General features: G+C 33.7%; 1 protein-coding gene across 5 annotated transcripts in view; it reads right to left on the bottom strand.

Moving 5' to 3' along the window:
• The window catches only part of GPC5 (glypican 5), a 1,340,252-nt gene that overhangs the window by 311,744 nt on the left and 1,011,985 nt on the right, over nt 1–16,523 (bottom strand). The gene's annotated exons all lie outside the window — the stretch shown is intronic.

The following is a 16,523-nucleotide window of genomic DNA, read 5'->3' as shown; positions in this document are numbered from 1 at the left end:
CTGAACAGAGATGAATTCTGCCTTCAAACCCATAGAGAGAACAGCTTGCAAAGAGGTGGACTCCAATTAGCTTTTCTTGAATGAGAATTATTAATTTCAGTTAGAATTTTTTTGACTAGAGGTTCCTCAAGAAATAAAGATCATTCATAAAATTCATTATCAAAAAAATAAAGAAATTTTTCTGTCTCTGTTAGCATGATAAAATAAGTAACTGAACCACATAGAAATGAGCTGTGGTACAGTTGTCCTAGTTTTATGTACTATTTTTATTGCCTGATGTTGCATGACAAACACAGTACTCATATCTTTGTAGTATGGGCCTACTAAATAAACAAAGCTCATAATTTAGAGAGGTCCCATTAGTTAAACAATTTATTTATTTTACCACCTGGAAAGGCAGTTTTACTGGTTGATTGGTTTGTTTGTTTGTTTTGAAAATGACAGTATTATCATTTTATATACAGTAAGAAAGAAATAGTAGGCACTAGTAAAAGACTGCTCTTTGGATGTGTGTTTTATTATCTATTTTAATTTGTTAAGTTTACAATTAAATTTCAGTTAACTAACATACATGTAATATTAGTTTCAGGTAAACAATACAGTGATTCAACACTTCCATACGATACCTGGTGCTCATCAGGACAAGTACTCTTCTGAATTCGCATCACCTACCTTGCCCAACCCTCCACCCCCTTCCCTCTGGTAAACCAGATTTTTCTCTATGGTTAAGAGTCTGTTTTATGGTTTGCTTCTCTCCTATACACACACCTCAAACTTCTGTATTCATTTATCATAAATGGACACTTGGGCTGTTTTCATAGTTTAGCTGTTGTAATAATAGTGCTATAAACATTGGGTGCATGTATCCCTTTGAATTCGTATTTTGGTGTTCTTTGGGTAAATACCTAGTACTGCCATTATTTATTATAAATGCTTATTTCTAAATTTCACTTATTATGCTGTGATTGACCTCACTTTCAGCATTCTGTAATTTGAAAAAAATGATTCTGTATTGATAAAATATACAAAGAAATAAAACCAAGAAATTATAATTTCTAGAAAAGTCATGGAAATATATAATGTGTAAAGATTATGCCACATGAAGAGGAAAAGATAATCAAACTGAGGATACACCATACTTTTTTTTTTTTTTTTTTTAAAGAAAGCTGGAACTGGTCACCCCTTTCCATTGGGAAGTTTATATATATTTTCCTTAAAACATGATAAATCTTATACATAAGTATTTCTAAACATTGGAATTATTGTTAATTTTAAGAACTTTTGTAGGTGAAATTTGACAAACAAAAGAGGAAGACTTGGAGATTTTCTTTCAATATAATAAATGAAATTCATTAGCTCATAGGCACAGCTACAATATGGCTATTTTATACATTTATATATAAGGTACTATATATATTTATATAATTTATATATCTTAAATATAGAGGAATGGCCCAGTATATGAAATCATTCAAGTCACTTTGATAGCTCTGATTATTTAGTTCTCACTTTGTTTATCTGCTGTATTTGATTTTAAAAATGATATTGTCATTTTAATTAATAATTATGACCTACAAAAATTATATTCTCATTTATGTGGATTACAACCAATTTTTTACATTCAGTATGAAGGAAATAAGAGCAATAACTGTAATTTGTTTTTAATTTTGGATTTTTTTTCCTTACAAAAAATCATTTCACATTATCAACAAAAAATATAAATAGAATACAAGGATTTTCACAATGACTTTTCTGCCCTGTAGCCTGGAGGCAGGTTTAAATGCTAAATTGCTATATTGATTATAGAAAAGAATAGACACTCAAAGGTTGGCTGTCTGGGGCTGCCCTATCAGAACATGATTAATTTATCCAGTCTGAGGGTTAGCAAGTTCGCCATGTGTAAAAACAGAATTCCTTTAAAACTCTGCTGTTTTATTCTCAGCAGCTTACCCAGAATCATCAGTCTAGATTATCTTTGAAATGAGAAATTTCTAGACACTGAATGAAAAAATGCATTGTTTCCCCTCCCATTTACATAAAGAAAAGATTTCATGATCATATAATCTTAAAACAAAATTTTTAAGAATGTTTGAATGATAAGGAAACGAAATTTCCTTTAAGTTAGTGATTTCACAAATCCACAAGGAGACACCACTTTACATCAGTAAAAATGGCTAAAATTAACAAGACAGGAAACAACAAATGTTGGAGAGGATGTGGAGAAAGGGGAACCCTCTTGCACTGTTGGTAAGAATGCAGGCTGGTGCAGCCACTCTGGAAAACTGTGTGGAGGTTTCTCAAGAAGTAAAAAATAGAGTTACCCTATGACCCAGCAATTGCACTACTGTGTATTTACCCAAAAGATACAGATGTAGTGAAACAACAGGACACCTGCACCCCAATGTTCATAGCAGCAATGTCCACAATAGCTAAACTGTGTAAGGAACCATGATGTCCTTCAACAGATGAATCGATAAAGAAGATGTGGTATATATATATATATATATATATATATATATTGCCTTTAAAGAAGATGTGGTATATATATATATATATATATACCACAATGGAATATCAGCCATCAGAAAGGGCAGATACCTATCATTTACATCAACATGGATGAAACTGGAGGGTGTTATGCTGAGTGAAATAAGTCAATTGGAGGAAGGGAATCATCATATGGTTTCACTCATATGTGGAATATAGAAATAGTGAAAGGGACTATAAGGGAAAGGAGGGAAACTGAGTGGGGAAAAATTAGAGAGGAAGGCAAACCATGAGAAATTCCTAGCTCTGGAAAATAAACAAAGGGTTGCAGAAGGGGAGGGTGGGGTGGGATGGGATAACTAGGTAATGGGCACTAAAAAAGGGCACTTGATGGGATGAGCACTGGGTGTTATATGTTGGTAAATTGAATTTAAATAGAATATTTTTAAAAAGTGATTTCAGCTCACACAATTAAGGTAACCTTCCTCCTAAAAGCTTGTTAAATGATATAAAAAAGAATTAAGAGAGTAAAATCTGCTTCAGTACTAGGAAAACAAAATTTGTGAGAAACTGCTTCAACAGAATCAAACAGAGGAGAGGACCAAGTAGCTCATTCATTATTCAACACATGGGTTGCACAAACAAACAACAAACAAACCCAATAAGCACCTTTAGGATACAAAATGGATATAAGCTGAGGAAAACAGAAACAAAAACAGAAGATTAAAAAAAAAAACAACAACAAAAATAAAGCCCAAATCCTATAACTTAAGAAATTATCATATAGATATTCCCTACCATCCTATTCTGGTAAGAGGGTAAATTTAAGTGTTCTTTGAGCAGTGATAAGCTCTTTATGAGACAACCCCAGAAATGGGTCTTTAGTTATAAAAAATGTTAAGAAAGCACTCTTTTATGAAATGTCAGTGTGTTTCCCAAGAGTCCCTGTGGCTGTAGAAACAGAATTTTTTTCCCAGATTTTAGTTCCTTTCAAACATCTGTTTACTCTCTAATACCACAACTAGGACATGTGGTTATGGGAATAGCAAGCAAGGCTACCAAAGGAACCCAACATTATGAAAAAGTGATGTAAACCTAGCGTAAATCTAGCATACCTTTCTTCCTGTCCAGCTTGAGTATAATTGATGGTTGGCATTAGTCAATATGGCCAAGTAACTTGCTCATCTCTACTTTAATACATGTTCACTATATCAAAAGTACTCCTGTCTGCCATTTTGAAATTTGCTTGACAATCTGTTTTTAAAAAAAAATGCAAATAAAAACCACTCAGCAACCTAAAAATAGCTCATATTTTTATATGCATATAGGAACTGATAGATCTAGCGCTTTAAATACACATATGAGCTGCATTTTTATGCTGCAAAGTAAACTGCAATCTGTTTGAAAGATAGCACTACAGTGGGGTCCCTTCTGGCTCAGCCCCTTCCCATCCTACTCCTGTTATCACTCAGGTCAAGACCTCAGGGTCCTAGGATTAAGCTGCAAGCCCCACCCCCAGCATCTAGGCCAAAATCTGGCCTGGGGCTCCTGGTTTAGCTCTGAGTACTCCCTCTCTGCCCCTCCCCCTACTCATGTGCTCTCAGGCCTGCTTGCTTTCTCTCTCACTGTAAAATAAATAAATAAAATCTTTTAAAAAAAGATAACATTGGAGACTCTTAAGTCAGTTAGAAATATATGGAAGCAGTCTTAGCAATTCTTTGGAGGTATACAGTAAAATACATTGAAAAAGGCAAATTTAAATAAATTTAGCTTAGTCAAAAAAAAATGAAAAGGCAAATCATCACTGGATACTAAGGTGTCCATATAAATTTTTTATTCTTTTCCTGATAAGAGTTACAGGAGGTTCTTTTAATCATTATACTGGGGAAATTGGAATTAACTTGGACTTTTCAAGGCAAACCAGGATATATGGTCACTCTATTTAATAGGAAACATAAAGACAGTAAATGCTTTTTTCTTCTATACAATTAGTAAGAATAAATTGATGAAAGAGGTACTGAATCTGGGGCAAAAAATCATTTTACATAGTCTATATTTGAAACATGTATTAAACAAATAGGCTTTTAAAGTAATAATGTATCTTCTAAAAAGCTATTAAAGTATTTTCACCTTAAACACATAATTTAATAGCCTCAATAGTTGCTGATGAAAGTAGCTTAGGAATTATTATTCCCATGCTACACACAAACATCCCAGAGAGAAAAAATATATATAAGTTCAAATGCTCATCCAGATACTTGGTAACTGAGCAAGGCAGGGCTAGAACACTTTATACTTAAATTGGCATTGCCTACCACATTATACTGTAAAACATTTTTACCTGAAAGTTTATTAATCTTTGTAAATGGAATTAGCAATAAACACTGGGAATATAAATCTAAAAATCCAACTATTGTTGTAGTGCACATTATAAAAGTACAGATGTTGAGTCTACTGGAAACTGCTGTGTAGGTTTTAAGACCATGGACTTTCCCATTTGGCAGGTCTGGATTTGATCTTGTTATTATCATACCAGCTGTTTGATCTACAACCATCAGTCATATAACTTATTCAATCTCAGACTGACATCAATTCAATGGGAATTATCAAGATATTTACTCATAAGATTGTGGTGAAGATGAAATGATGTACTCAAAATGAACAAATACAGGGTCAGATACACTGTAAATTCTCAATAGACATTTACACTTATTAGCTACTATTATGTAAATGGTACATATGTCATTTATTTTCCTCCTCTTGATTGAAATATAATATGCAAAGTATAGAAATATAAGTCCCCTCAGGGAGTAGTTAAGGAGAACCTAAGAATGGAAGGATGGTTTGTTCATGAATTGGAACATTCAATACTGTCAGGTCAGTTCTTGCTACATTGATCTATAGAGTTAATGCAATCCCAATAAAATTCAGAGCAGATGTTTTTCCTTGTGCATTAATTTTGTTATGAAAATTGAATAAATTAATTATATCATTTATAAGATGCAAAGAACTAAGAACTGTGAAGATAATCTTTATTAAATAGAGTTGAAGAACTTATACATCTGATATAAAGATTTATTATTTATTTGACATTAGTCCAGCACCATGTTTTGGTGTACTATTAGAGAAATAATTCAGTGGAACAGAATAGAGTGCAGAGACTGACCCACAAATATTTAGTCATTTGATTAGAAGTAAATATGCCACTGAAATATAGTGAGGAAATGATGTGTATGGGGTAAATGAGATTGGACCAATCGGATATGGTTAAAAATAAAAATAAACCTTGATCTCTTATTTACAAGACACAATGATGAACTGTATATAGATACGTAGGCAAAAATGTATAACAAATAAACAGAAAAAAGCATACAATATATATTCATGATCTTAGGATGGGCAAGGACATCCTTTAAAAACACTATCAAAAATGAAAGCTATGATGAATTAGATCTCATTAAAATTAAGAACTTCTGTTCATGAAAAGGCACCATTAGGAAATATTAACGATATAATTCATATTTAAAATAAGAAAAAAATAGAAACTCCAATAAAGTGGAGCAAAATGAACTTAACAGCTAAATCATCAAAAAAGAATATTCAAACAACTAATGTATTAATTTTATATACATATAATACACTGAAGATTTTGTTTCTCAAATTGCACTTTTTTTTTTTTTTCAAATTGCACTTTTTATTCCATTTAGATTTAGGCTTTTATTTTACTTAAGATAGATAGATTTATTTATTTATTTATTTATTTATTTATTTATTTATTTATTTATGTATGTATGTATGATAGACATAGAGAAAGAGAGAGAGAGGCAGAGACACAGGAGGAGGGAGAAGCAGGCTCCAGGCAGGGAGCCCAACGCGGGATTCAACCCCGGGACTCCAGGATCACGCCCTGGGCCAAAGGCAGGCGCTAAACCGCTGAGCCACCCAGGGATCCCCTAGATTTAGGCTTTTAAATTATTACTTTCTCTGTAAAAATAATAATATTTACTACATACTATTTCAAAAACATTTGAAAGCAATTTATAGATATGAAACCATCCACCATGCCCTACCCTGTCAAACACCATGTTCATTCATAAAGGAGTCAATATCTACTTTTTCTTGTACCACCTTATAAGCATTTAAGAAACATTTAAAATATATACTTGTGGTTACTAGCAAATATCTTCATGTTTTATTTTTTATTCAATGTTATGGACCTCAGGAGTTCTCTATAGTATCCTATAATTTTCATGAATATTATTTTAGTAACATTATAATGTGCTATAAGTATCTGGTCATATTTATTTGAATCTTTATCTACTTTTTCCTTTTTTTAAATTTGAGAGAGAGGGTGAGAGTACACAGAGAGGAGGGACAGAGTGAAAGGGAGAGAGAAAATCTCAAGCAGACTCTCTGCTGAGCAAGATCCCAAAGCAGGGCTTGATATAATGACCCTGAGATTATGACCTGAGCCCAAATCAAGAGTCAGACACTTAACCAACTGAGCCACCCAGGCACCCTTCTTTATCTACTATTTTTAATACAGGATCTAAAAGATTCCATGAGTATTTGTGCAAATCTTCACCTTTATATTTTAAAACAGCTTATCTGGTCTAATAATGTCTGAAGGGAGCTTCGTGAGCTGGAATTCCCTGTAGGCATCCCACTGTGCTTCACCTAACTGGACACAAGTAATCTCTCCACTATATACATATTTTTTTAAAGAAAAGGTGCTTTATTCCACCAAACATCCCTCTCCTTCTTTTTCCCTAATCAATCAAATCTACTACTTTTGAACTGGCCAAATTGGTCTGGCCATTCTAATAACAGGCTAATTAAATCAATTAAATAAAGTACCCCACATATTTGTAATGGGTCAATTTTCATAAGTATCAATTACATCAACTATAAATGCAGTTTTACACAGCATTATTCAATATCAACAATAAGAAAGTAACTAGTATTTTCACAGCCCCATCACCAAACACTAATATTTCTTTTGTTAAACAAGTAAAGCTTTCTTTAATTTCACAGTTCCTGATTATACTTATTTACAGGACCACTATTAACCTATTAATTTTTGTATTCACCCAACATCCTAACACATACCTCATACAGTTAGGGAGATACTTAACAACTATTTTTATGTTTGTGTTAAAAGAAGATAAAACTGCTACCTAACAATGTTGCCTAAAATGATTTTCTTCAACTAGGTTGTCATAATATTAGTGATGATGCTTTCTGTATTTGTATTGATTAATAGATATTAGCATGCTGGAGAGTGTTTTTAATACATGCCAGTATAACATCATTCTATAGTTTCTAGAGTGTGACAAGGTGTTAATAATCCATAAAATATTACATAATGAATACAAACATCAATGCTATTTAATCTAGAACAGATGCTATAACCTCCTTAAAAGTACACTGTGGGATAAAAGATTTGTTTCTATTATAATCTAGAAAATTCACCAAAAAGTGCTATTATTAGTCATCTTTCAAAAAGATTTAATTAATCCTGACTTTTTTGTTATTTTGACTAAAGACTACATTTACACAAATGAACTAAAGAATTAAAGGACAGTAAATGATAACCAGCTCTGACCTACATCCTTCCAAAAATCAGTGGTTGGGCAAGAGAAAATACAGAGGATGCCATACAAATGTCATATGGAAAGTAAAGGGCATACAGAGAGGTAACAATGTTGCTTAAATGGGAGAGCAAAACAGGCTATACAAAGAGTAAACCAAAGGAGGGTGGAAGGAAGAAAGGAAGATAGGTAAGAGAAGGAAAAGAGGGAGGGGTGGATGAAAGGAAAGAAGAGAGGAAGGAAAAGGAAGAAAACGAAGAAAACGAAGAGGAAGGAAGAAGAGAGGGAAAGGATGGGGGGAACTTAGGGGAGGGAAGGGAAAGGCTGGAGAGAAGAATAGATAATCCATTTTAAAATATAATGAAATGTGGTCGCTCTAAATAAACTTATTTGGGAAATAAGTTATTTGGTTAGTGAGCCTGGTATAATGGAATCAACACCAGATTGGGAGTTGAAATATTTCAGTTCTACTTCTAAATACATCACCAGCTGTCAGTGTATTTTTGACAAATAACTTGTTTCTTAACTTGAAAATTTAAACATTCAGACTAGAATCTTTAAGGTCTCTCTGGCCTCACGATCCTATGCTTTCAAATATATCCACAGTAGGGGACAAGTTAAGGGAAATAAATGACTGAGCCAATGTTGTCTTAAATAAGAGACATTTAGTCTTCATAATTGTCTGTACTTCTCAAATGCCTTCCTTGTGCAACACATGGAAACTTTGTACATTAGGGTTTGTTTGACTATAGAGTTTGGAATAAGCTCCTCACTTGGTGTGTCCGCAATGAGGCATGGAGATGGATAATATACTCATAGGCTGGCATGATTCTGACATTCATTACCAAAGATGTCGCTGTTTATGATATCTGTGGAGGGCTGTAATGTACTAGTACACCTAAGAGACTGGCTGTAAACTTATATTAGGCAATCAGGGAGATGATGATAAACACTACTTGAAAGAAGCTAGTGACATGAACATATTTTACCAGATGCCTGGAATACAAGAATTCAGATAAGCCCATGCATATGTTTAGCTCTGGCAGTAGAATTTATACTCTGTGAGTTGATCAAATCACATAAAAATCAAGACTCCTTGAAGAAGTCAGTTGTCTACTTTTACTGATCACTGATCACTTGAGCTATATGGTGCAGTTAGAACTGCGTTTGAAATGAAAAGTTTTTATTTAAGCCACAGATAAAAAGGTTGTTTTCAGGAACCTTTCAGCTACAATTTCAATTATTTCCTGGCATGATAAATTTTCATCCACAAGATACTTTGCCGGCACACTCCTGTAAATCAGTACTTGAAAAATGCCTTAATTTTTTAACTTTGAAATATGCATTCAGCTATTTGCATTTAAAAGATTGTGCGCAAGTTGCTAAAACATAATGTAAATGAATACCTTTCTTCTTACTTCTTTAGAGATGGAATTTTAAATGTGATGGTTCTTGGAACACCCTTAATTGTAAGTCAAAAACAGGGAGACCTAAATCTCTTCAAAGCTGACAACTGTAACATACCTTCGTAAATGTTTTCTTTGATAAATATGCACAAAGTAGATTTGGAAAATGTTAAGAGATACAAACTTAAAAAGAATTATACACAAATACACATGCACACACAAATAATCCTGCATAAAAAGGTAAAAATATTAAAATCTGATATATTTGATTGCAGGTTTTTTTCTCTGATTAATACATACATTTTGAAATACTATATATATCCACATATATACATATACATGCATCTTTTTCTTTAATTAACTTTATACTAAGAGACTTTCTTCATTAAATATTCTTCTAAACCAGGATATTAGTGATTACACCATATTATATTTGTATATATGCTGTAATTTAATAATTTCCCTGCCTGAGAGCACTTATTTCAAATTTTCATCATTAATACTAACATGAAAATATTTTCTCATAAACTTTCTTTTATTCTCTGGATCTTCCCTCAAACTGGACACTTAGAATATAATTACAAGATCAAATGGTATGCCCTTTCCCAGTGCTGCTGGTATGAATTACTAGATTGCTTTTAGATTCAGTAGGTGTGTGAGAGGTCTCTAAATATTCTGGGCTTTGCAACAAAAAAGGATGCTAATTTGGTCTTAAAAATTGTGTTGTTCAAATTTGTTTTCTTTTTATTGGTAGCAGGGTTCACATTGGGTTACTTTTTATTGTTACATAATGTTTAATTCATATATTTATATATCTATGTATATATTTGGCATTTATGAAAACTACTAACTTCTAGTTGGAGATGTATCTGACATAAAAAGTTGGGTACTATAGTCAAATGATTTAAAAATGCTATATTGTATATGTTGCTTAAAGAATAAGAATAAACACTGATGTATAGAAGATTCAGAGATAATGCACAGTGAATCAACTTACTGAACTTTATTTGATACAAAGATAACTCAGTGCATTTTAATGTTAGTCCCTTTTTCATATAGTAATCATAAAATATGGCGATAATTATAATTATAAAATATGGTGATAATCCCAAACAAAATTAGTCAGAGAATTCCACGTATTTCACTCATGTGGAATTTCAGAAACAAAATGAAAGAGCAAATGGAAAGAGATAAACTAAAAAAAAAAAAAACTCAATTATTGAGAACAAAGTGATGTTGGGGCGGGGGGGGGGGTGGTGGGGGGAGATGGTTGAAATCAGAAATCAGGTGATGGGGATTAAGAAGAACACTTGTCCCTGATGAGCACTGGGTGATGCATGCAATTGTTGAGTCACTCAATTGTACACCTGAAACTAATATAACACTGTATGTTAACTACACTGGAATTAAAAAAATTTTTTAAAAGAAAGAAAAGGGGGGATCCCTGGGTGGCGCAGCAGTTTGGTGCCTGCCTTTGGCCCAGGGCGCGATCCTGGAGACCCTGGATCGAATCCTACGTCAGGCTCCCGGTGCATGGAGCCTGCTTCTCCCTCTGCCTATGTCTCTGCCTCTCTCTCTCTCTCTCTCTCTCTCTCTCTCTCTCTGTGACTATCATAAATAAATAAAAATTAAAAAAAAAAGAAAAAAAATAAAAGAAAGAAAAGGGGGGATCCCCAGGTGGCTCAGTGGTTTAGCGCTTGCCTTTAGCGCAGGGTGTGATCCTGGAGTCCTGGGATCGAGTCCCACATCAGGTTCCCTGCATGGAGCCTGCCTCTCTCTCTCTCTCTGTCTTTCATGCATAAATAAATAAATAACATCTTTAAAAAAGAAAGAAAAGATCCTGGTGAGCAAATATACATAAAAAACATCCTGGAAATTTCCTATTAAGTGTATCAGCTCTTTGTCATATTTCTGCAAATTTTCTTTCCCATGCTTGCCTCTTAATACATATTTTGTTTTAAATCACCATGATTATCAGGTCTCCACTATAGTGAGGTCAGTCTTTTACTACCCTCACTTTTGCTATATTAATTCCAAATGCCATATCTTTGCCACTGGCTCGACCTCTAATACAAGTGCAAGGAAATGTGGTGTTTTAAGTGTGAAATTTGGAAAGGACACAGTTAATTATTTTTTATGATGCTGTTACCAAAAGAAAACAACATTTTGTTTTCATGTATTTCACTTTTCTTCAAGGCTTTTATTGCTGTTGTTTTTCTCTGGGATAATAGATGAGTGAGGTGTGTGTGTGTACATATGTACTTGCATCTATATGATTAATAAAGGATACACAGGGAAGAAGTATGGTTGACTAAAATTTTCTTCTGTTCTGAGTGCTCACACTTTTTAAACCACTCAGCACAATACATGTCACTTGATAAGTTCATTGTACCTGACAAATTGTTTTCATCTCTCTGAATTTCTCCCTCACACATCTGTAAGCAACTTGAAGACAAAGATAGGCTTCCTTTCTTTCTCTTCTGCATTCCTTTCTGCAGAACCTGGCCTTTCTGCAGCAATACATGCCATATGATCCTCCCCAACCATGTGCCTGGCTGGAAGAGAAGTGAACTCCTCACTCTGATTCAAGCAATCCATTTGCCAGTGAATAAAAATTAAATGTCTTGTCCTTAAAATATCATCAACAAACTTAGAAACCAGAGTCACTTATGACTAGGCATTTGAAAAGACATATAAAAATGCAGGCCTGAGACCATATCATGGCAAACCAAAGCAGTGTATAGAGTTCAGTTATTGGCAAAGAGGACATAGATGAGTTGAAGAAAGTGATTGGTTAGGAAAAGGAACAAGTCAGACATAAAGAACATGAAGATCCAAGAAGGAATGATGAAGAGTCACCACTGGTTCTACATTACCTTTTCATTTCTCCCCTTGGGACCCTATGAGGCCCATCTATATTCCTGACCATAGTACTTCATGTGATTTCCCAGAAGTATTCAGTAATAACCCTTTGAATTTACTCTAATTTAAGTGAGTTTCTAATCTTTGCAGTCTAATGAGTTTTAACTAGAAATCTACCAATATCTTACCTGACTGTGTAACCTTTGTAGCACAGAAGAATTGAATTGAAGACTGAGAACATGACTGAATGCATAGACAGCTTTGGACGTTCAATTGAAAAACTAACATGGTATATGTCCTTAAATCTCTGATGTGTATATAGTTCCTTCTTCTCTCCTCTAACAATTATTTGTTGTACTGTATACTTTTACATTTGATTTTTTTCTGTTTCGTACTGTTTATGACTTGTTTCACATCTGGAATGTAGAGTTTGTTTTGAAATGTAATTATATACTGTTTTATATCTAATTCATATTCTGTTTCCTTTACTGTTTGTAACTTCTGGGTTCAGGGATTACATCTTATTCTTATATTTTTCCATATATTAAAAGATCACTAAAAGCTAATTGAACTCAGTTTGTGGTAGAGAGGGTCTGGAATTCTTTCACCTTACTAAAAGCTTCCCTTTTTCTATCCCATACAATTTGGTAATGATTCCATCTCCCAGTGAAGAATGTAATGAAAAATACATAGACATTATATGTGAAAAATGCAGCCCTACTTAGTAATTGTTATGAGGTAGAATGTACATCAAGGAACGGGTCACATGTCACTACTCTTCCTCACCCAACTTTTTTGTTGCTGTTCCCGGTCTCTGTTATTCCACCCTTGAGAAAGAAGGAAAGTGACATAGGATAAAACTGGATTCCAAGGAAGCCAGACTTGTCACTTAGTGTAAGCACTCAGGTAGTTCTAGGAAAAAGGGTTTGTTACAAAGAAAATTAGCAACGCTGGTTTTAAAATTGCAAATTTAATTTGTACATAAAGGTTTTATTGATAAGATAAGCAACTTTAGTCTTAGATATTCTCCAAATGTCATGAAAAATATGTAGGGGGTAGAGAAGAGGGGGAGGGGATAGGGGAAAGGAAGGAGGAGGGAGAAAAAGGAAGAAATAAAAGAGGAAGGATGAAGGAATATGAAGAAGGAAGGAGAAGAAGGAAGAAGAAAAAGAACAAACTCTTTCCTATCATAATGTTCCATTAGTTCTACTTTGCCCTACCTGCTCTTTATACTCTTATAAGGAAGGCAATGGCTTCAACAACAGAATGTATTGGAATTGGTGCTTCTACTGAGAGTATGCTAAAACAAGACTTGAAATTGAGAGGACAGCTGTTTAAGTTTATTACTGAGGTATTCTTTTTATCTAACAAATATTTATAATAATACTCAAAGCCATTGATGATGATTGGTTCCATGATAATATGCTAGCTTCTTTCTTTCCATGTGGAGACGTTGCACTGTAAATAAATTTTCTCATAATCAATAACTCAATTAGTGTAAAGAAATATGTTTTGATGGAAATTCTAATGAAGACAGAAAGAGAAGATATACAAAAAAAGCAAATTGTTAAAAGGACATTTGATAATATATCAAGATAAAATCACTGCATATTTTGTTTTATACAAATGAACTTAATGATATTAACACAACAATATTAGAAAATGCCTGTAGTATTAGAGCATATGGTAAGGTAAGAATGATAGTTAAATTTTATATATAATTTTGGCATGCATATTTTATAAGGAAGTTATCTTTAAAGCAAAATCATGCATATTAAAATCTTTTTTTTCCCTACTGAATTTTGCAGTGAAATTTAAAGTAAATTCCTAGAATACAATAAATATTAACAAAGAATGGACAAACAAAATTTCATTTATAGTGAAGAAACTATACTTTCTGATAAAGTAGTAATAATTATTTTGAAGTTTGTCATAAAACATGAATAAGGAATTTTGCTAGTACTTCCCAGAATAACTTATCCTCTACCTAAACCCCATATCATTCTGATAATTTATAACTTTATTATATGTTCTTTCATTGTATAGAGGATGTGGTATTTTATTTTATTATTTTTTTAAATATTTGATTCATTTATTCATGAGAAACACAGAGAAGAGGCAGAAACACAGGCAGAGGGAGAAGCAGGCTCCATGCAGGGAACCTGATGCAGGACTCGATCCCAGAACTCCAGGATCACGCCCTGAGTCAAAGGCAGACGCTCAACTGCTGAGCCACCCAGGGATCCCAAAGATGTGGTATTTTAGACATAAATTGGTTTATTGGGATGCAAAGGAAACAAGAATATTAAATAACAACGTCTTGAAAATGTAATAATCAGTGACTAATGAAGGGGTCTGGGTCTGAACCTTCCAGTGAAAGTAACTATGAGTTTTCATGTGTCATTTTGATAATTTTACAAATCCCTGGATAATCCAGATTCAGAGAACAGAAAATGAAGAAGTGAGAGATTAGATCCCTAGCTTTTTTTCGATCCTCTGATACTCTGATAGATGTTTGAAGGAATTGGAGCAAGCCTGTAACAATTCTATTTGGAGTCCCCACATGCAGAGTTTTTGATCCTTTGGGGCTTAGTAACCTAGATTTTTGGAATTGTACTCTTTGACATTAGTGACTGTGTTCCATTAATCACAAACCATTTTTCCTGCATCATATTCCCTCTTGTCAATACCCAGATGTGTTACATCAAATATTTTTATTTAATGTCAACTCCTACCACTAGAAAATAAGTTCAATAAAGCCAGAGATTTGTTTTCCTCCTTTAAATTTTTCCCAGTGCCTAGTTTAAGGCTGGTGTCTAATACATACTGATTGAATAAATAAATAAATGCATACATGAATACATGAATTGTATGTATGAATGTATTATTGAGGCCAAAGGGCTAATCCACAGCCTTGTGGATAAGAGTTTTCTTCAAAGAAAATTGCATTTGCAATATCATGTTGGGAACTGTGTCACTTCTGTGGCATTAAATGAGGACAGAGGAAACTGAGCGTTAGAAATGTTCTCTTCTTCTGAGAAGTCAGGGATGTGCTTTTATATTGAGACTAGAGTCAATGATTATAGAGGATGAGCCATCTGCCTTTAATTAAAGGCAGTCCCAGAGTGGGGGAAAGAAGTAGCCACATAAAAATTTCTAAAGTGTATCTAGGAAGGCAGAAGAGTTGACAGGTAATTTAGTATCACTGTACTATCCAATGTCCCAAATTTCATTACATTCAAATGAAAAATGTCAAACTGATCCCATCTGGGCTGTGGGAATGATAAACATGTTTCTCCCTATCCTTAGGGCCACATAATACATGAAAAATCAGTGTATCCTCCCTGCCATGAAACCAGAGTGGTGGCACCTGCCTGATCACTAGGAGTAGACACCAGTACTAGTAGAAGGGCAGCCTTTGTTGATGACAGTGACAATCAAATCCTGCAATGAAAAAGCAGCAGAGGAGACTGGGAAATGGTTCTTTAATTCAAGCAAGGTAGAGTACACATAGAGGGCATGAATTTCTGGAAAGATCTGGTAAGAATCAGTAAGTATCTGATCTGTGAATACATACACATATAAAATATTAAAATACATAAATACATTTTTATTTTGTGTTATTAAGTATAAATAGAATATTTTTAAAAGTAGTGATTAATTCAATATCCAAGCATCTGTTTTGTTTTAAGTAGGCTCCATGCCCAGCATGGGATCCAACATAGGGCTTGAACTCAACACTCTGAGATCAAGACCTGAGCTGATAGCAAGAGTTGGATGCTTAACTGACTGAGCCATCCAGGCTCCCCAAAGCACCTGTTACTTAGCTTCAAATACATAAAACTTCTGTTTCAACAGTACCATTACTAAAGTTATTTTTTATCAAATAGGTATGATTCTTTGAAGTTAAGATTGAGCAAGACTTGATCATTCACATGAACTTATCATTTGTGAGAGTAGAAAAAGGAATATAAGCTTTGGCTTCAGAAAAATATGCCAAGTTTCAACATGTAGGACATGGTACAACTAGAATGAAGAATTTTCTGAAATCATAATGGCAGCACTCTGTCTAAATGTGCTGAGTATTTAGGTATTTATAATCTCTGTGAAGGAGTTGGATTTTTGCTGTAGGAAAAGGTTAATAATTCAAGGATTTCATCAGGAGGTGACAGGATCA

The sequence above is a fragment of the Vulpes vulpes genome, chromosome 6 (genome assembly GCF_048418805.1).
Source record: "Vulpes vulpes isolate BD-2025 chromosome 6, VulVul3, whole genome shotgun sequence".
NCBI lineage: Eukaryota > Metazoa > Chordata > Mammalia > Carnivora > Canidae > Vulpes > Vulpes vulpes.
The sequence above is the reverse complement of the archived record's forward strand: the minus strand, read 5'-3'. Positions and strand labels throughout refer to the sequence as shown.